The sequence below is a fragment of the Macaca fascicularis genome, chromosome 4 (genome assembly GCF_037993035.2).
Source record: "Macaca fascicularis isolate 582-1 chromosome 4, T2T-MFA8v1.1".
Lineage (NCBI taxonomy): Eukaryota > Metazoa > Chordata > Mammalia > Primates > Cercopithecidae > Macaca > Macaca fascicularis.
The window spans coordinates 160,520,128-160,543,096 of NC_088378.1; positions in this window are offsets into that span (position 1 = coordinate 160,520,128).

Here is a 22,969-nt window from a genome sequence, read left to right on the forward strand (position 1 = left end):
CAACTTAATGATCAGTGTGTGAGGCCATTGAAAAGTCAGGGCATCAGTACCATGGATCTAGTGCTGAATCAGGCTAAATATTAAGCTCCAAGATGCAGGGTTGGATCCTTTTGCTCAAGTTCCTTAGTCTGTGATTCAAAATTCCCTCACTCGGCTCTGGGCTTTTTGAAATAACTATTAATCTTGTTATAAAATAATTTCCAAGGCATGTCAAGAATAGCTTCTTTTATTCCCCAAAGGGCTGGGCAAAGAGTGTAGCCCCAGGCATCACTGTCAGCATTTAAACATTTGTTGAGGAAGGGATTGTTTCTGTAATGTGTTTGGACAGAAAGCCCAAGTTAGCTCAGGCCACCTAAACATTATAATAGGATTACTTATAATACATCAAAACCTATGTGGTCTGCACTTGAAATAAATAACAAGGCAAGTTAGGGCTCTATGTACGCATCTCATTTTAAACTAATAAAATCCATATAAACCCAAATCAAAGTTGCCAGATGAGGAGAGGGCAGGCAGTTTCTGGGGATTATTGAAAAAATGTTTTATATATTATTCATAGAGAGACTTACTCTTGCTAGATCTTATTTTTCTTGTGAGCCCACTCTAAATTCTCCCACTGAAGAGGAAGCAGTTGTGATTTGTGCCTAGAACAATCCGGCTTCACATACTCCACATTGCACACCAGACTTACTCAAAGGAGCACAGGGCTGGGAATGGCTTAGGTGGTGAACTTGAAATATGGCTTCAAGAGGCCCAGCAGTCCCATCCAGAGTTGCATGACACTTCTTATACAGAGGAGCAGAGATGCCCAAGAGTTCATGTCATTCACTCAACCTAACAAGTCAGCATGGTAAAGGTTCTTTTTTTCCACAGCACATTAAATTAAAATCATAAACCTGGGGGTTGCTGTTTGCAAAGTTCTGGTCTACATGCTCAGGGAATGTAAAGGCATGATTTCTGTGCTCACAGAGCACAATAGTTTAGTTAAATAAACTAAACATGCAAACATAAAAAATTTAACTGACAATGCAGGGCAGTTCATAATAAATCCGAAACTAACAGTCTAGACAATATGTGTTGTAGATATTACAAGAAAAAAAAAGAGAGAGAGAGAACTCTGAGTTGAAAAAGGCATCCCTCAAATGTCAAAATCAGAGTTGGACTTTTAAGATGGGAAGGCAGGGTTGAGAGGAATGTCCTGAAGCAAGGAGCATTTTCTCTAAGGCAAAGCGATAGGAATGATCTAACCTAATTTATGTCAACTCTTCACATACATTTCATAAACTAGCATGCCTTTCAGGTGCTTTGCATACACCTCAGGTGTTTGCATACATTCCGGGTACCTTTGCATACATTCCATTTGTTTGCACACGTGTCAAACCATTTTTTACATTCCATTCATAATATTTTACCTAATTAATGTATTTTATTTATATTCAGACTCATTGCAAAAAGGATGAGAAGCAGCTAACATATATCATTTTATTTCATACTCATCACAACACTGTATAGTACTATTATTTTCAAGTTTTTGCAGATGAAGAAATTGAGGCTTGAAGAGATTTTCAAGTCATTTGCTCCGGGTCCCACAGAGCTGGAATTGGAATCCAGATCTACCTGAAGCTAAACTGGATCTGTGACAGTTAAGATATGCTTCCTTTTTTCTTTGTTTCTTTTTATTTTTACAGTTCTTTCCATCATGCTGTGCTTGGAATAGAAACTAAAGCATAGATGACATTTGGGAGTGGTGAGAAATGAGTGACCACCCAGAATGGAACCAAGTTACAGATGGCCCTAAAGCCAGGTAGAGCAGTTTTCTCGTAAACGAAAGGAAATGGCACCCATTAGTGACCGTCAGCAAGAAGGTAATGTGATGCAAGTATTTGTAGGAAGATCGTGGAGATGTAGTTGGAGGCGGTAAAGAACAGTTGGATGGCAGACAGAACCAAGCTATGCAAAGACTAATAATAACAATATCCAGTGCTGAAAACATTGCTTACAATGTGGCAGGGCTATTCCAAGTGTTTTATGTATATTAGTTCATTTAATCCTCCAGCAACTCCATGAGATAGATATCATTATTATATCCATTTGACAGATGAGAAAACTGAGACTCTGAGAGATTATATAGCACATTCACTATCGCATAGTAAATAGGAGAGTTTGGATTCAATGTTGTAGGTGGTCCAGCTTCAGAACCTGAGTTCTCAACTTCAATGCCATACTAACCAGGCATGGGGTATTAAAGGCCTTGGTCACAGTAACAGCAGTGGACAGAGAAAGGTGAATGTGGATGCAAGAAGCATTACAAAAGAAGAAGCTATGGAGTTGAGTGGCCTATTGGATAAGCAATTGAGGGAAAGGAAAAATCAAAGGTAAGGCTTTGTTTTACACAATGATTTCTCCTAGATGAAAACAGGCAAGGAATTTGAATTTTATTCTAAGCATAAAAGGAAGCCACTGGAATATACTGAGTAGATGAATTACATGATTAAATTTAGATTTTAAAGGGCCACTCTGGGGTCTGAGTATAAAATAGACTAAAGGAAGGCAAGGGCAGAGCAGAATAGTTGAGAGGTTGTTCTGATAGTGTCAAGGCAACAACAGACAGCTGTTGACAGTGGTGGGAGTTTAGGCTGTGAGAGGTGGTCGGGTCTGGACACACACTGAAGGTGAGACTGGCAGGACCTGTGGATGGATGGGATGGGGAGTGTGAGAGAAAGAGCAGCGAGAATAAATCCTAGGTTAGCAGTCTGAGCAAGTGAGCGAAGCAGCTGCAATTTCCTGAGATGGGAATTCAGTGGGTGAATACGTGAAGACTAAGTATCAGCCATCAGGTGTGACAATGACAAAGACAATGGGGACTTGGCAAGTATAATTACACTGGGACATGAGGAGGAACATCTGATTGGAGCAGAATAAAAAGAGTTCAGGCATCACTACTTCCAGAAACTTTGCCTGTAGCCAAAGCTCCTATTTCTCTCTCCAACACGCACACATGCACACACACACAAGGGCGTGCACACGTTTCACATATTCAGACACATATATTTATCATACCATAGCCACACACTTTATGCACACACACACACAGAAGGGTGTGCATACACTTCGTAGATTCAGGCACACATGTATGCCATACCACATTCACACACTTTATGCACACAACACACACACATATACACACAAAAGAATGTGCACATACTCCACAGATCCACACATATATTATATACCATATCATACTCACCCTCTTCATGCACACACACACAACCCCAAAGGGTGTGTACATGCCTCACATATCATACACGCATATATCCCATTCCATATCCACATGCTTCATGCACACATGCACAAACACACATTATACACACACACACTCACACTTCACTCAGTACACGTTAGGTGTCCCTCCACTGTGCTACCAGAGCTCCTAGTACATTTCTGCCCTTATTCACTATTGACTGTGGGTTGCCCATCTCCAGGAAGACTTCAGCTCCGGAAAGCACCACTCGAATAAACTGGAGTGTGACTGGTGTCATTAGAGTCAAGCTGCACACAACTGTTACCACACGACTATCTGTAGCTTCAGGACAGAGACTCTCTCCTTATGTGCTCCTTCTATGGCCAGTGTGGGAACCTAGTAGATAACCTGTACATAGCTGTTAAAAGAAGAAATTATGGCCTAGTGTGGTGGCTCATGCTGTAATCCCAGCACTTTGGGAGGCCAAGGCGGGAGGATCACTTGAGATCAGGAGGTCAGGACCAGTCTGGCCAACATGGTGAAACTCCATCTCTACCAAAAATACAAAAAAAAAAAATTAGCCAGGCATGGTGGCAGGCACCTGTAATCCCAGCTACTTGGGAGGCTGAGGCAGAAGAATCGCTTCAACCCGGGAGGCAGAGATTTCAGTGAGCCGAGATAGAGACACTGCACTCCATCCTGGGTGACGGAGCAAGATTCTTGTCTCAAAATAATAATAATAAATAAATTAATTAATTAATTTAATAAGAAATTATTAGGCAAGTTTGCCATAGTCCATCTTTCTCCCTCCACCCCCCACCATTCCTTAAATGTAGATTCAAGAGTACAAACAATAACATAATAAAATGTGACCAAAAAAATACTTCCAATGCCATTTTTCCGCATAATGCTATGTTATAGGCACCATACTGCACGTTTTCACATAATGCTCTAAATTGACTACGATTTGGAGTGGTGCTTGAGGATCAGTAATCTCAGAAATTCTGTTATGAATTTAAATCCACATCTAACCAGGGAAGACAAATAATACAGTGAAACATCCACCAGAGTTCTAAGTGGATACATTCAAACTTATTCACTGTAAAGCAAGTAATAGTACACCAATTAACACTTTTGAATAATAAAAATGTAGGGTGAAGGGAGTGCATTTTTGTTACAGGAATTCCTCAGATGCCACAGATGAGGTACAGAAAAGATAAGGATGCACTCTCTACAAAGACTGGGTTGTGTGCACTCACAACAAACGCAATTATGTGATATGCAGCTCTTCTCAAACTTCTACATGCACACACATCCCCAGGGCTCTTGTTGAAATTCACATTTTACTTCTGTAGGTCTTGAATGTGGCCTGAGATTCTTCATTTCTAACAGACTCCAAGATAATATTGATGCTGCTGGTCCAGAGACCACAGTTGCAGTAGCCAGAGTTCATAGGATAGATTATAAGTAAAGTTACTTCTCTGCTCTATATGTAAATTGAATTGACAAGTTTCATTATATGTAGAATCTATTTCTAACTAACCAATGCTGTTTTTATACATGTGGAATTACTTTATAGTCATCAACTTGGGTGAATGTGTGTTTTTGTGTGCAAGTGGAAGATTTAATTGAGTTAGCTCAAATGAGGCAAAGAGGTTTACTCTAAGTAAGCATGTTTGATAGAAAAAAAAAAAAAAAAAAACGAGCTACAGTTCTTCCAGAATCTGTGGCACTGCCTTTGTAAAAGTTGTTTCTGGCCAGGACCACTCTACTCACATTTCATGCCTAATACTATAAGCATTTTTTCTTTTCTTAAGTTTATTTGGCAATGTAGACAGCCTCTCTAGTGAGATTTCCAGAGCTCCTTGGCTTCAGCCAGCCAAAATCTGCTCTGATGTTGTGGTTATGTACCCAACCGAATTAAAACAGAATTTTATAAGGGATGAGTAGAGACAGACTAAAGCAGAAACATGAAGCAAAGAAAGAGCTTGGGCTCATCAAAAGAATAGTAAGTGGGAACTGATCATTTGTCACGGCGGGATTGCTACACCCAGTGGCTGCAGTGGCTGAGAAAGAAGTGAAAGGAAATGATCGTATGCAACGGTGATATTAATAATATCTACCTCACTGGGTTGCTCTGAGAATCAAACTTGATGACATTTTTGAAAATGTATTGAACACTTTAAAGGACTAGACAGATGTTTAGAGTTATTTCTAAGAGCTTTGACATACTCTGGATGCTTCAAAGGGGAGCAAGTCATAAAGCATGATCGTAAGACATATCTCAGTTTGGAAGACCTGGGATAGTGCTACTTTGTCACTTAACCCTTCTTGAGCCCAAGGTTTTTCATATGTAACATGAGAATATCAAATCAATAATGTGAAATATACACTTGATGTCATTTTGTGCACAGTCCTTAAAACAAACTCAAGAAGAGTCACCCCATAACAGTCTGTTTGGCTGCAAGAAAGAGAGACCCAGACTAATAGGCACCTAAATAAATAGAAAGTGGGTGGTGTTTTTCTCACATACCAGGAAATTGGGAGGGGAGGGTCAGTCATTGCTGGGTCAACTCAGTTGCTCAGTAGTATCTTCACAGATGCATTTGGCTGTCTTTAGCACATGGATTTTGTCTCTGCTTGTCATCTCATGGTCACAACATGGTTGTCATGTTTTGGATATCACAGTTGCATTCAAGGAAGAGAGAAGGAAAAAATGGTTAAAACGCGTGTCCCCTTTTATCAGGAAAGTAAATATTTTCCGGAATTCTCCACCCCCTCATAGGATATAAGCAGACACCTACTTATATCCTATATTTCACTGGGTACCTATATCGCTATTTACATCTATTTGCTACATGACATGGTCACCTCTAGCTGCAAGCCTGGCCTGTCTCTATTATAGAGTCTTTCAAAGCTAACTATGCATTTCCCAGCCAGGCTTGGCACTAACTATGAGAAAAAAAGAGTGACAGCATGCGATAAATCAACACTGTCTGCTGCTGATGGGCAGCAATTATTCGCATTTTACTTTGAATGAAGGCTCCATGACGTCGAGTGACTCACCTAAATTCACTGAATACAGCTAGAAATAGAAGCTGGGTTTTTGGTCCACAATAAGTTGGTACTGCATGGCCTCATTCAAAATACGGCTTTAATTTTAACTTGTAATTTATGAGAGTGCTTTGCAACACATGTCTTTATTATATGATGATTTTATGTTTAATTTCTACAAAGAATAGAGCAATAGAAATATACTGGGCTTAGCTGCAGTTATTTTTAGGACTTTGGCGTGGTTCAACATGCCTCCAACACATATTTCATTAAAGAAACCCTAAGTAAATCATTTCATTTTATATGGTCTGAAACTTTGCCCTCCAATGTACCCGCTCCACCTAGGATGGTACTTGGCATCTGATGATTGCTGAACAAGAATTTGTTAATCACTTGAATGGATGCAAACTAAAACCCAAATTTGGCGTGTTAGCTTTCTTTTCTTGCTTAATTTTTTTTTCTTCTGGAAGACGTGCATTCGTGTTGGAATCCCTCTGTATCTAAGGTGGTGGGGGTAAGAACACAGTGCCCCATCTCAACAGACAGACCCTGGTCATGTTATAATTACACAGTGGATCTCGTTTAAGATGTGGCTGGTGCCATAAGGGACTGTGGTAGACAACATGCGCAATGGCCTAGGGAAGCTATATACATCTCCTATGATGTTGGTTACCACTCATTGTGTTAAGCCAGATGCATCTGCTTCCCTGGTCTTGCCAGGCAAAGCAGAATTCGAATGACAACCAATTTCCTAGCAATAATGATTCTGATGACTCTGGTGTTCAAATTTCTTTTTCAAGCATTCATCCTTCCCACACATCTTTTCTGGTAAGGGACAGCCCTGGTTTGTAGCAAAGGAAACTGAAAGGCAAACTGAATTAAGATTAGCCACTCGAGAAAAATACTCAGAGTCTTCCCTTAAAAATATTTGATTTCCTTCCTCATTAATAAAGTGGCTGCATATTCTTTAAGAGGTAATTGCAGTTTGTATTAATCATTGACATTTTAAGGACCCAGCCATGAGATAAATCGTCTGTTCAAATAAAACAGAATAAAATAAAATAAGGAAATGTACTTACACATTGTATCAAATAAAAGACCTTTCTAATAAATGGTCTACATAACATTCACTTAAAAATTGATCAGTATAATACAAATGTTTTGGTCCCATTTAAGTAGATATAGTTGATGTTGAATCTTATTATAGAAAATAAACTCAAGCTACCAATAGTAATTTTTATACTGTCTTTCTCCACTGCAATGTTCAAATTGTTTTTTTTTTTCTTTAAATGTCAAACGTGAGACTATTTGTATAAAATTAAAGGATTTAGATTCTATCTTGCTTTTCTAAAAGTGAATCTTCATTGTGTGGAAAATCATACCTACTGTTTACCAGGGTGTCCTGGTTCTCAATTTATCTGCTGATATTCTTCCTCCTTAACCCCACAAATACTGAGTTGCTTGAACATCTGTCATTTTTATGGATGAATATCTTGTTCCTGTATTTTATATTTGGTAGTGAAACTTTACAAACTCACCTAATTGTAAATTCTTCAAGGGCAAGAACGATGACTTTAATTCCTGTATAAATGCCCCCACATCATCAAATAACAATCAACAACCGAAGATGCTGTTGACCAAATTACCCATCCAGGGGTCAAATTTTATATCTGTTTTCAGCATCCATGAAAATAATATTTATTTCAACTTACTGAAGATGATTGATGAAAACTTCTTGAGTTTAAGGTTCTCCCCTGTCTGATTATCGGAATGGGGCATCTAGAATTAAAAAACTTAATGAAGATAACGAAAGGTATTCCAAATAGCAGATAACATGGCATTATGCAGACAGACATGTATGACTAATATTTCTTTAGTTTTTTTTAGGTGGTTTTGCATTACTTCCATACAACTTTAACTCAGCCCATTAACAAATCCAGTTCTCTTTTCCCCTTGTTCAAAGATACAGAGGAAACAGAGACGTCTAATTAGTTTTCTTAAGCAACTTATGAGAAAACAGTTATTGGGGTCCTAAAGACCCATTCGGCCTGCTTTCAGACATTCTCCTTTTACATTCTTACTTCTCATTTTCTTGTTCCTCCAAATTAAGTTCTGCACTCATCATGGGGCATCTAAGACTCATGTTGTCATGGCTCTCTGCTCAAGTTTGGAAACCAACTTCTAGATCCTTGATAAAAGGTGCTATCACATGCTCAAAATATTTTTCTTTTGTTCCTAAGCAACACAAACAGAAATTGTTCCAAAGAGCTAGAAAGACTATAATGTAAATGCATTGACAAACTCCATAGTAGAGGGAAAAAAAGCCTAAGGACGGGCAGATATGCTGCATTCAGGGTTCATTGAGAGTTCCAAATTCAATTTTAAAAAGGATTTAGGTATTAAAAAAACAAACAGGAAGTCACATTTTTGGCAAGTGTGAAGAAATTTAAATCCTGAGCAGTGGTCAAAAATCTGCACTCACAACAACTGAATGGGCTCTAAACTTAGCAAACGTGCTATTTGAGCCCCTTTTCAAACAGGGGAAAATGCTTTAAAAGGCTAAAAACAAAGGCATCTTAGACGTTAAATTGATTTTTTTTTTTTCCAAAATAAAGACTTTGATGAGTTATGCTTACAGGAATCAGAAACACATGGATTAAGCTTTACTTAAAACAAACATAGGTTTAAAATTGTGGAGAGAAAGCTATGGGCAAAGTCTGTTAAGAGCTTCCCTCAATCCCAAATATTTGCAAAAAGGATTGAGATTTTTCCCAACACACCACAAGTTTTCTAAGTCTAATTTGATGGTATAATTCACTAGAAATTGTCATCCATCCACTATTTTTCTGGTTTAAATATAGCTGCCATTTTTGCTTGTTTTTCCCAGATTGTAACCAATTGTTCTCTGCAGCAAGCTAATGCTCCTTTACAAAAGCAGACTCAGAACTGCAGACAGACAGCTCCATGTTCTTAAAATTGAGGCAGGTTCTGTGCCTGCACAGCACCTGGGGGCATTACCAGGTGCACCCTTCAGACATTGCTTCCAGAACGGCCATCTTGTGATGCTTCTGATGCCTCTCCAACGACGCTGGCTAAATTGGTTTCATGTGCCATTCACTCTAGTTGCGTGGAAAGCTGGTTTTTCTCTGGCAATGTGTGACATTTTCCTGGCCCAGCGATCACATGCCTAGGAGGTTTCTACTCTTGCACGAAGGCACATTCTGGCCAAAGGAGCCTGGCTGACAGGCTGGAGGCTTGAATCCTCCAGACACACAGCACAGACAGAGAACAACTGGCGCCATGCTGTACATTCCTACCCATCTTCAGCCTTCCCTGCGTATTAAGACGAGTCAAAGGTCTTCCTTTTGTTTTCAACAAGTGACGTTAAGTCCCTAGAATCTAAATGCTGAGTAGAGCTCAACTCACTGAGGAAATGAGGGGACTGTAATACAGTCATCTATGTTAAATAACTAGAGTACTGGGTCTCAAACTTGACTGCAGTGGGATTGCCTAAGAAGCTTAAAAACAATACTAATGGCCTGTGCCCTTATGCCCCAGAGATTCTGATAGAGTTGGTCTGGGTTGTAGCCTGAACGGCTGGATTTTTAAAAGCTATCCAGATGACTCTACTATGCAACTAAGGCTGAAAACCTCTTGACTAGGGTTCCAGGGCTTATGATCACCATGAAACTAAGTATTGGGGTAGAAATATGATATTCAAAACTGGCTGCATATTAATCACATGCAGTGATTTTTAAAATACTAATACTAATGCTCAGACCCCACTCCCAGAATTTTTGATTTAGTTACATCATTATTAATCATAGTGTAAGCTCTGTTGTAGTATTCTGTGTGAGATGTATGTATATATAGCTTTATAGGTATTCACATACAGAGAGATATGTATTAATGCAGTCATCCCTTGGTATATGCAGAAGACTGGTTCCAGGACCCCTGCATATACCAAAATCCATCATGTATGCTGAGGTTCCCCGCATCAGCCCTGAGGAATCCTAGTATATAAAAATTCTGCCCTCTGTATACAAGAACTTTGCATCCCTCCAATATTGTATTTTCAATCCACACTTGGCTGAAAAAAATCTGCATAAAAGTGGACCCAAGCAGTTCAAGCCTGTGTTGTTTAAGGGTCAACTGTATGTATCTTTGAAACAAGCCAGTGAACTAGGTACTGGTGATAGCCATGTCCAAAATGGCTCCCAGTGATCCTTGCTTTCTGGTGCAAGAGTGTATTCGGCTCCCACACTGAATCAGAGTTGATCTGTGGGGCCAATGAAATACTGCAGAAGTGATAATATGTGACCTCAAAGCTAAGCCACAAAATGCATTGCAATTGCCACCTTGGTCTCTTGGGTCACTTACTCTGGGGGAAGCCAGATGGCATGCAATGTGGACTCTCAAGCAGTCCTATCTGTATAGGCCTTTGTGGGGAGAAAGTTAAGCTTCCTGCCAACAATAAGCAACATTTTGTCATTTATATGAGTGAACCTTAGAAGTGGATCCTCCAGCCCTAGGTAAGCCATCAGATGACAGTAGCCCCAGCTCAGAGAAACTCCGAGCTGAAACTGCCTAACAGATGTTCCTGAATTCCTACCCAGAGAAACCAGGAGACATCTTAAGCCACTATGGTTTCAGGTGATTTGTTACATAGCATTAATACAATACTATTATTATTCCCATTTTACAGTTGAGAAAACGGAGCCATGGAGAATTGAAGTAAATTAAGGCTACTCAGCTATAAAGAATACATTTGGGAATCAAAATTAGGTGGTTTGTCTCCAAAATCTGGGTTCCTAAAAACTATGCAGTAAAGTAACTCGTCTATATTGTTATGTCCCAATTGGTAAAGAAGAAGTTATAATGGTGATAATAAGCCTAAGAAATTAGATTCATGCAAACACCTTTCAAGTTGTGTAAGCATCGCCAATTGTTTCAAAACTATTAGACCATCAAATTGCTCTCCTTCTATTCCAGCCCTGTGGCTGTTTTCACTGATATTCCAGAAACACAGACTATGGAGTCTGCTATAGGTAGTTCTACAAATAGACTCTCATATCTCACAACACTTCCGCTCTAAGTTAAGCCTACGTTCAGGTTTTTACCACCTTTGAAAACTAAGTGCCTGTTTATATCTTCAAGAAAATTTCCACATGACATAGGAAAAGTCCAGGTGTTGAGGACACAGAAAAGCCTCCGTCTCTTCAGTTACCAGCTGTGTGCCTTTGGACAAAGCATTTTATGCCCAGGTGCCATTCCTTGCAAATCTGATCAAACAGCTCCGGGATGAGGCCTAGGCACGGGCCTTTGTAAAGCTCTCTGCATGATTCAGTGTGCAGCCAGCATTGCAAATTACTGATGTAATCTCTCACAGCCTCGGTTTTCTCATTTGTTAAGTGGAGGCGGTATGACTGAGCCTGTGGTGGGTTTTTTGTGTGTGAGGATTAAGGGTAAGCAATAGAGGCAAAGCTCCAAGTGTGGTGTTTGGCACATAGTTGGTATACAATGAATGCCATCCATCAGTATTTGTGGTTTGTTTTAAATGTTTAATGTATTATACAAAAGTATAATACTTACTCAGATGCAGCGATTGATTTGTTTTCCCTAGAGAATCCTTCTTTTATATTTAGAAATTCCTTCCTACCCAGAGAGCAAGTAAGTACACATCTAATTGTCTTCAAGTTTCTTATGATTTTATTTTTACACCCATCACATTTATCTGGAGTTTATCTTACTAAGTAATGTAAGATAGGGCTCGAGATGGATTTCTTTCCCCAAAGAGCCCAATTTTCCCCCAACAAGCATTGAATCCATTCCTTCCCTCGTTGATTAGTGAGGACTTCTTAGTTATATATTAGATTTGTAGGCATATACTGTCATTTATTTCTGGTGTAACTACTCTCATAAATGGATTGCTTCTTTATCTTTCTCTTAGTTTTTTTCAATGCTTAATTATGAGGGTTTTGCAATGCCTTTTATATCTATTGGGTAAATTCAAATATTTATCATTCTTCTTTTTCCAGAAATGTTTTCAATATTCTTGATGGAGATACCCTTTAAAAATATCAGATTCTTAACCTCCCTTAAATCCTTCAATATCTCCTCATCAACTAACTGAGTCACTTAACTTCTCCACTAAGGTACCCCAGATGGAAAGAAAAGTTAATTATTTACCCAGGATCAGGAGATACCGTCCAAAGCAGGCCACCAGAAGATCAAGATAATGCCTGATGTTTCCACGTTAAAATACAAGCAACTTTACAATCTATTTTTTAATACATCTACTTCTTTTTTTTTTTTTTTTCAAATAAAGTTTTTCAAATCAAATAGCACTTTACTAGAGATGATGTGTGTTTATTCTGTTGCTGTAAGCAGCACTTGTTCCCTGTGCCTATGTGCCTTGGGAGTAACCCAGTTTGAAAAGGAAGGACTTACTGAAAAAAAATGCAAGCATTGTGTCATGACATGCTGGGCCCTTTTTTATTTAGCTCCTGTTTATCTTAAAGATCCTTTTTCTATCATACTTCAGATGTATCCAAAGCCACCACTACAGCACAACTTGCAGTGCCTTAATAATAGTGCTATCGATAATGATAGTGCTATGAAGTATGATAACACCATAGATAGCATCTTTTGACTTTTTCCTAAAAGCTATCTCACATACAAGGAATTTTTTTAAATGGCATGCCCTTTGAACCAGTAACTCCATTTCTATATATTTATTCTAAAATACTAGTCAAAAAAAGTAGACAAGTGTGCAATATGCATTAGGTCATGTGGTTGTTTGAAAATTAGTCCACAAATTCCTTGACACTCCTCTGTCAAAAGGTGGGGCCTAATTCTCTTTCCCTTGAGTGTAGGTCACAATAGCAACTTGCTTCTAATGATTACAAAGTGGCAGAAGTGATAGTATTAGACTTTTGAAATTTCAAAAAGGCACTTCAACTTTCTCCTTGCTTTCTTTCTTAGATCATGCTGAGACCAGCTGCCATGTTGGTAGGATGCTCAAGTAGCTCTAGAAAGAGATTCACATGGCAAAGAACTTAAACCTCCTGCCAGGAGCTAGTGCTGACTTGCCAGTCACGTGAGCCATCATGTTGGAAGTGGATCTTTCTATCTCAGTCAAACCTTACATGACTGTAGCCCCAGATGACTACTTGACCATAACCTCCTGAAACCTCAAACTAGAACCACCTAGCTAAACCTCTCCAGAATCCTTTACCCACAGACACTATGTGAGATAATAAATGATTCTTATTATTTTAAGCAGCTGGCAAATTTTAGATACTGTGGTGTGCAGCAATAGATCATGAATAGCATTTATTTCATTCTTCACAACAACCTAAGAGATAGTTAATATTATTAATTTCCCATTTTACTAAAGAGGAAACTGAGGCATAAAAAGATGAGTTGACTTGTCAAAGACACCCACTTACCAGCACATGGAGTTAATATTTGAACCTTTACCCCAAAATACACTTGCTTCTATGCCTCTGCGCATTTTTACACGCTGAGTCTCCAGCCTAGCTAACTCCTCCATCGTGGTTCAACCTAAACAAAGTATACAGAAAATGCAAAAGAAAAAGGCTAAGATGGCTGCACAAATGAGAATGAGATTTATTTGAAAAGTCAAAGCAGTTGCGCTACCAAACCTGAAAGCAGACAAGTGAGAGTATATATATGCAGGCCCCATATGAAATTATAATGAATTGTTCCCACTATTAAGAACCTAAGAGGTGCCTGGTACATGGTATATTCAGCACATGTAGTTCTTACTGCAATCCCAGAGGATGCTTATTCTAACTACCTTCATATTACAAATGAGGACACTAAAAAATGTTAATATACTCCATATGCAAAGAACAAATAGATTTCATGCAAATACTCTATTTAGGAAACAATAACGCAGAACAGTAGCAGAAGTATCATAGAATACGTACTAAGCATTAATAAACATTTTAGGGCAAAACAGTTTCACGTTAGTATTCAAGGTAACGAAAATTAAAGCAATAAATCCCATGCTAGTCACATTAGCAGAGAATACTTCCTCCTTCCCAGCTTTACTGAAGCATAATTAGCAAATAAAAATTGTGTATACTGAAGGTGTAAGATGTGATGTTTTTATATACATATACATTGCGAGGTGACTACCACCACCATTAAGCAAATTAATGTATTTTTCAGCTCAGTCACCATTTGTGTGTGTGGTGTGAGAATACTTAAGATCTACCCTCTTGCTAGGATGCAGTCCTGGAAAAGACTCTTTTTAATATGTCAGTTCAAGTAACAAATTGCTACAACATTCATGGGGAGCAATTTGATAACATACTAGGAATATTTTTAAATGTCAAGTCCTTTGAGCCAGTAACCCCATTTCTATTTACTTATTCTAAAATACTAGTCAAGGAAGTGGACAAATATTAACATATCAAGATATTCAGTGTAATTGTATTTAGAATACAAGAACAGAAAAGAAAAAAGAATGAAATATAAGCAAGTTAAATATTGAACACAGAAATTCTAAAATAAATTACTGTGTCCATAAAGTAAGAGTTATGTAACCCTTAAGTACAACATCTGCAAAAAAAACTATTGATAAAAATATTGAAAATATTGAGAATTATTTTCATATATAATGACATTGCTGAATTTAACCAAATGGTTAATTCTCTATTCCCGTTTATCTATATTTAGGGATCCAGAAAGGTGTATTCATTTCCTAGGGCTGTTGTAACAAAGTACCACAAACTGGGTGGTTTAAAACCACAGAAATCTGTTCTCCCACAGTTCTGGAGGCTAGAAGTCTGAAATCAAGATGTCTGCTCAGATATCCTCTCTCTGAAGCCTCTAGGGGAAGATCCTTCTTTGCCTCTTCCAGCTCCTGTTAGCTTCCAGCATTCCTTGGCTTATGACAGCATCATCCAGTCTCTGCCTCCATCTTCGCTTGGGCTTCTCCCCATGTTTCTCTGTCTTCACAAGGCTGTCTTAGAAAAACACCAGTCATATTGAATCAAGAACCCAACCTATTCCAGTATGACTTCATTTTAACGAATTACATCAGCAATGACCCTATTTCCATAGAAGGTCACATTTTGAGGTGCTAGGGCTTACGACTTCAACATATCTTTTTTTTTTTTTTTTTCTTGTGGAGGTGGGGAAGGCATATAATTCAACCCCTAAGGAAAGAAAAGATATATGATACAAGATATGCTTGTGGATCTTGGGTCATTGAAGAGGTGTGATAATAGATGTCTGTCCAGAGATGTCCTCAGTTGCTTCTTGTTCTGTGTGAATCTGGATGGCTAGCCGAGCTATCAAAACACATCTAGTTCCCTTGGTAAGAGTGGGGTATCAGTAGTTGTAGTGTAACTGGACCAGCATTTTGCCTTACTTGGAATACTTGGCATCTCTGCTTATTGGCCTTTGACCCTTCAGTTATTTAGATAAGAAAGTAGGACCATGAAACTAATTACAAATCAAGAAAAGGATCCATATTGCTACCATATTTCTGCCTCTTATCCTTTTAAAACATGAAAAATCAGCACACATTGCTAGTACCGTTTTACATTGTGAACTTTCCTTCCGCACTGCAGAACTCAGCAAACCTAGAACCTTTCACCCAAAGGAAGCCATTCTGTAAACTCATATCCTACTTAAAGGTGATGGGGTGGTTAAATACACAAGCCCACTCCTTGTTCCCCTTCCAGAGAAGATAGAAGATCTAAAGTTGTTAGTAGTCTGAAGGGCCCAACAACTGGTGCAGAATTTACAAGGATCAAAATGGGTATTATTTTTGGCAGCTGTGATGTGAATGTTTATCCATCACATACAAGGTTAAAATGACCTGTACATATTTTTAAGAATGCCAAGAATGATGGTGCGGGCTGAATAAGAATGAAGGCAATGTTTTACAAAACACACTGAGACCTGAAATTTGTAAAAGCTCTTTTCTTTAGAAGGCATTGTACAAGTGGAGGTTTTCAGATAAATCATCTTACTGAATCTTTTCAAGGTACTAGTGTGCCAAAGTAATCGGCAAATATTTACTGAGTTCCTCTACCAAGTGTAGTAGTCATATATATCAGTATGCTGCATACTGTAGAAGTCAGGGGACTTCTTCATGCACTTTACAGACTCTTCTTGCAAAATACTTGAAGAATTACTTTTTCGCTGTGTCCTCTTGAGATTACTTTGCCTCCAGTATCCCCTGTTTCGGGTAATACAGACCCATCTCCCAGGCTCTCAAATGAAAAACTTTGTACAAAAACTTCAGAGCTTTCAAGACCCTTTATGCTCAGGCCCCCACTTCACTCAGATGTCTCATTTCCTTCCTACCCCTTCTCCCCTCATGTGGCTGCTACAATCTACAGAATGCTTTGCCATTTCTAAAACAGGCCGTGCCCCATGCCCATGCCTCTTCCCAATCCCTCTGCTTAGAATAACTACCCTTTTTTATGCCCAAGGGGGAAAAAGCCTAACTATCCATTAAAATGCAACTTAAGTATTACATCTCTGTAAAACTTTTCTCCAGAATTAGTCATCACTTTTTAAATGTCAAGCATTTTAGAATATATCTAAGTACAAAGGAAGTCTCCCATCAGTTTCTCTGATCTCCAGTCCCATTCCCAGGAGACAACTATTTTTGACCTTTTTGTGTTTAGATCTGTTGTTTACTGCCACATTTCTAAGTAAAGTTGATTTGTCAGCATTCAGCTTTTCTTTTTCATTTATCCAACTCAGTATTTACTCTGAAGACTTTGATAATATTACTTCTACTTCTTAGATTATTTCTTCTCCTCATTGTCTCTCTTCTCACTTTTGAAATGTTTACTCAACAGATGTTGGATTTACCGAATTCATCTTTCAATTCTCATCTTTTTTTAAATTTTGCATGTCTCTATCTTCCTATTTTTTCTAGTCCTTCTCTTACTTTTAAAAAAAGTAATCATCATATTTTATTTTTCAAGAACACTTTTGTTTTCTGAGTGCGCCTTTTGGTCGCAGCACTATGTTCATATTTTAAGGATGTAGTATTATCTCCCTTCACTCTTAAAGTAAAATGCAAAAAGCAAAACCCTGTTCTATTTTCTCTTTTTTCTAGTATTTGTACTGTATATCACTTGTACCATTTGTTTTTAGAAATATTTATTTTCTTGGTGTTGGTTTTCATTAAGGTCCGGTGATGCTTGCTTATCTGATTATATTTTTTAAGAAAGATTATTTATTGTCTAACATTAGAAACCGTGAATTTTCTTTGCCATTGTTTAAATATCTGTTTGAACCCATTATGAAATTTGTCAGTACTTTCTATCAACTGACTACCATAATAAATTGAGTATATATTTTTTGTATGATTGTGTGTTTTTGTTTGTTTGATTTTGAGATGGAGTTTTGCTCTTGTTGCCTAGGCTAGTGTGAAATGGCATGATCTCGGCTCATCACAACCTCCGCCTCCTGGGTTCAAGTGATTCTTCTGCCTCAGCCTCCCAAGTAGCTGCGACTACAGGCATGCACCACCAAGCCCAGCTAATTTTGTATTTTTAGTAGAGACAGGTTTTCTCCATGTTGGTCAGGCTGGTCTTGAACCCCCGACCTCAGGAGATCCTCCTGCCTTGGCCTCCCAAAGTGCTCAGATTACAGGTGTGAGCCATCATGCCTGGCCTTATTGTGTGTGTGTGTGTGTGGTGTTTTTTTTTTTGTTTTTTTTGTTTTTTTTTTGTTTTTTGTTTTTTTTGTGTGTGATATAAGGTCTTGCTCTGTTGCCCAGGCTGGAATGCAGTGGTGCAATCATGGCTCACTGCAGCCTTGACCTCATGGGCCCAAGTGATCTTCTGGCCTCAGCCTCCCAAGTGGCTGGGACTACAGACACATTCCAGCTAATTTTTTTATTTTTTATAGAGATGCAGACTCACTATGTTGCTCAGGCTGGTCTTGAACTCCTGGGCTCGAGCAATCCCCTCTCCTTGGCCTCTCAAAGTGCTGGGATTATAGATATGAGTCACTGTGCCTGGCCCAAGTATACTCTTACACAACATTTTTTATGTTGTACTTGTTTTATACTCTTATTTTTCCTCTGGATGATGAGTTCCTTGGAAGCAGAAACAATGTCTTGTTTATCTTCTATTGATATGTTTTACATAACACACTGAGACCTGGAAGTACATGGGCCATAGTTAAGACTTAATAAGTTAAAAACTTCTAAATAATGAAGGAGAGATGAAATGAAATAACTGGATTTAATTTTCCCACAAGCTTCCTATATGCACTAGGAAAAATACGTTTGGAAAATGAATTATACTAAATTCCAGATTGACTTGAAACTTACCTTTGATTATTCCTCTTTTCTCTGAATATTAGAAGACAAATGTAATTTAACTTAAACTACAATGATCCATATTCCATATTGCCTTTCTGGAAGATATTTCTGGTGCTCTAATTAAAGTCTATATTAAAAAAAATAGGTTTTTAAGTTCTTATATTTCTGTTGCAAAGAGAAAACCATTTGGCCAATGGCTTGCTTAGATTGGCTTCTAACAGGATCAATAGTCAGAAAACAGGACTTTAGAATGTCTGCTATTTTTTTATGTTAGAAATATAAAAAATAAAAATATTTTTAAAGCCTAATTTCACCTTACAATCTAATTCTTACATTGATTTTAATGTATAACTCTTTCCAGATACATTCAGATATATTTGGAGAAATTCCAGAGATACAGTTTTCTCAATTATATAAACAATCTTCCCACCTGCCCCACCCAGCCTATTTTTAAAGGTTGAAGGTCATTTTTAATAGACACAAAGTCTCATGATTCAGAAAATCTACACGAGTTACTTCTACTTTGGTAAATGAGCCACCTCTCTCAACCTTTCAAAAGAATGTATGATAATGTATAGTTAGAATGTTTTAAAATTTTGCTAAAAATATTGAAGCTCATTTAGAATACATAAAAAGAGGAAGTTAATATTAAATAGCAGTTCAATTGAAAGAAAAGAACTTCGAACAGTCTTGCTTTAGCCATAAAACACCCCACTGTCCTGCCCCAGGTGAGGCCTTCATCTGTACTGTTTCATTAGTCCCCAGGTAGGTATCGCTGATACTAGTCCTGTCCCTTCCCACTCATGATCCTCTTAGTCCACGAGACCAATCTTTTTCTACTTGAAAAACTGAACTCTTTATGTGAAGAGCAAAGAAGTCACAAAATAGACCCAGAACAAAAAGCTAAATCTGGCCAGGCGCAAGGGCTCACGCCTGTAATCCCAACACTTTGGGAGGCCGAGACGGACGAATTATCTGAGGCCAGGAATTCGAGACCAGCTTGGCAAACACGGCGAAACCCTGTCTCTACTAAAAATACAAAAAATTTAGCCAGGAGTGGTGGGCGGGTGCCTATAGTCCCAGTTACTCGGGAGGCTGAGGCAGGAGAATTGCTTGAACCCGGGAGGCGGAGGCTGCAGTGACCTGAGATTGTGCCATTACACTCCAGCCTGGGCAACAAGACAGAAACTCTTGTCTCAAAAAACAAACAAACAAACAAAAACTAAGTCTTAGTTCTAGACCGGTAGTTCTGAAACTCTAGCATGCATCAGAATCACCTGCAGGGCTTTTTAAAACACAGATTGTTGCCCCTCTTTTGCCCTGAGTTTCTGATTCAGCAGGTCTGTGGTGGAGTCCAAGGATTTGCATTTCTAATACACTGCCAGTGGATGCTGGTGTTGCTGGTAGAAATCACATTCTGAAAACCAGTACATCAGAATTTTCAATGTGACAGATTTGGACAAGAGCTGAGTTTGATTGAAACATTGCATCTGAGCTCTTTAAAAAAGTAATCAATTTCTGTTAGGCCATTGAATACGCAAGTTAAGAGCTAGGGAAAAGTGTCAGGTTTGGAGGCAAGAAATTTGCATACCAGCATATAAGAAATACTATAAATGAAGCCATGGAGATGGATAAGATTGTTTAGGAAAAATGTATACGCCAAGAAGGCATGAAAGAGACGAAAGCAAACTAATCTCCTGAAAAATCATTTTCATCATGTCACTTTTTGAACAAAAACTATAATTGCTTCCCATTTTTGGCTTGGTGGTTCTCAAACCTTTTCATCTAATTCCTAGAATTTGTAGCGTTCTCTGTAGATATAATAAAATGTTAAATACTTAATTATGGTACAATATTAAAGACATTTGTGACTATAAAGTAATCATAGTTAATACCTAATTGATTGCTTCTTCTGCACCAAGCGTTGTTCTAATAAATATATAAAAACATAAATATAAGTATAATAAATATACACATGTAGTCTTATGAGGTAGGTATTATTATTATTTTATCATTTTTGTACTCGTTTCATATATGAGGAAACTGGGACTCAGGTAAATAAAATAACTTCCTCAAGGTGATATACCTTTGAGAAGTAGACGTGGGATTCAGTCCCAATTGGCCTCTGACTCTAGGGTCTTTGTTCTTAGTCATTGCTATGAAGAGCTACCATATCTGACTGTAATAAATATGTGATAGATGTAATAAAATACTGGAGCCTGAAGCTCCAGTCTTCCATAAAAACAAAGCAAAAAACAAGATTTCAAGTTCCAAATGATTGTCTCTTTCACTCCTAATGTCTTTTAGAATTAAGCTGGAAGCTGATCAGCAACAGTTATCGAAAGTTCAAGAAAAATTATGGGTTAAAAACAAAACTCCCAACACCACTTAGAATGAGATGACTTATTCCTAACTTACCTCCTAACTACTTCTATGATGAATTGAGACACCAAACAGATTATCTGATACTCCAGTGTGATACCTTGTCCAGCCTATTGTTCTCCAGGTTTCCTCAGAAGAACTTACAAGAGTTCAGAGGCCACCATATTGTGTCACTGTTCTGCTTAAATTTCAGAGCCCACCATCACCTGATCACCCCTTGGCTACTGACTCACCTATGTCCTCTATTCCCCAAAGACACCCCTGCTCCCGTCAGGAAGGATCCTTTTGTTTGTTTGTTTTTATTGTTGTTTCTGTTTGTTTAAGTGATTGTTTTTCACTGGCCTATGAACATAGTGGCCTCTGTCCAGTGTTTGTTGATTTCATGGCTGTCCAGAATGAGATATATCTCAAAGATCGGTTCAGGTCCTGCTTTCTCCTGGGCATTTCACTGATGGCTCTGATTCCCAATTGTGTATCTCTTACTCCTAATATTGTTAGTCTGACTCACTCAAGTTCGCTCTTACTGGTTAATTAGGTCACTTGCAGGGAGCTCTGTTTTCCTAGTAAGAAGGGAAGCTCTTTGAGGGTCTGCACCAAAGCTCACTTCTTTATATACAAAGGAGTCATTAGCATCAGGCTGAGTACATGTCCTACAAATACTTGTAAAAGGTTTCATTTTCCCCAGGTGGATGAAGTTGGGTGCTTCCTGTACATTGACTTTGCTTCCTTCCGGCTCACCAAAAAAAATCAAGACCAAAAAAGTAACTGAAACTCAATTACTCGGGGGACAGATGAAGTAAGTGGGAAGCACGTCTTATGAATTCTATTTAAAAGTTTAAAATAATTAATAGGTCAAGTGAAACTATCATTCTATCGTGAAGCCAGTTCATAACAAACACTTGATTTCTAAACAATATTTTATATTATTAAAAATATTTGCAAGAAAGAGAAATCTCCATATACGAGTGGCCCAGAGAAGCTGTTTTACTTTCGAAGTAAAAAGACTAGAATTTTGTTCATCTATTTAACTTTAACAGAATCTTAATTATGTTATGTCACTGAATCTGAATTATTTAAGGGTCACAGGAATTTTATGCTAATAGAAAATATGGCACATATGGTGAACAGAAAATGGAAGAACTTTATGTTTACCAAATGTTGCAAAATGCAGAAATTCAGTCTAATCCCTGAAATTCCTCCTCATTATTCACATTGTGTGAAGGAACCACACTAGCTATTTTCAACAATTTTAAAATGTTGCAATCATTGTCCCTTTGATGATTCTGACCTAGGGTTTCTAAGGCATTAATTTGCCTCCTGCTGTTTCTTCTTATTTTGGCCATGATTATGCTGAAAACAAGTGTAAACTGAAGGAATGAAATCAAAATGCTAAATAATTATGAAGACTCTTAAAACTGTGGGTTGTCAATAAATAACAACCTTTCCCCATTATGTTTACTGTTTGGAATTCTAACTGTCCTGTTACTTTTTGGATTTTCTGAGAGACATAGAAAGCGATAAAAGAAATTATTATTCTAGGTTAATTTCTGATTAACCAGGGATATAGATTATATGATTAAAAAGAAGCAGTAGAAACACATAGGTAAAAGAATTCTTCCAAGAGGACAGTTTAAATTCCACTTTTTTAATGACAGCTTTTAATATTGTAGTCTGGAATGTTCTCACCTTAATCAGAACTCACAAATCACCCGCAGAGAGTTTTAAGCAACCATTTGGTTTTTAAAAAGTAATTATCTATCAAGCTATGATTTGTCTCCTCAATAACTATTTCAGATTGAAGTGAGGTGCCTTTACCTTCTTGATATCCAAAATATTTGCATCATGCCTTACACATTGCACACACCTAATAAACAGAGTTGGTCAAAGAGTCATAAACAGCAGTTTTGTTTCAGCCAACAGGCATTCCTACAGAGTCGCATGTATGTTGAAATTTCTTTAAT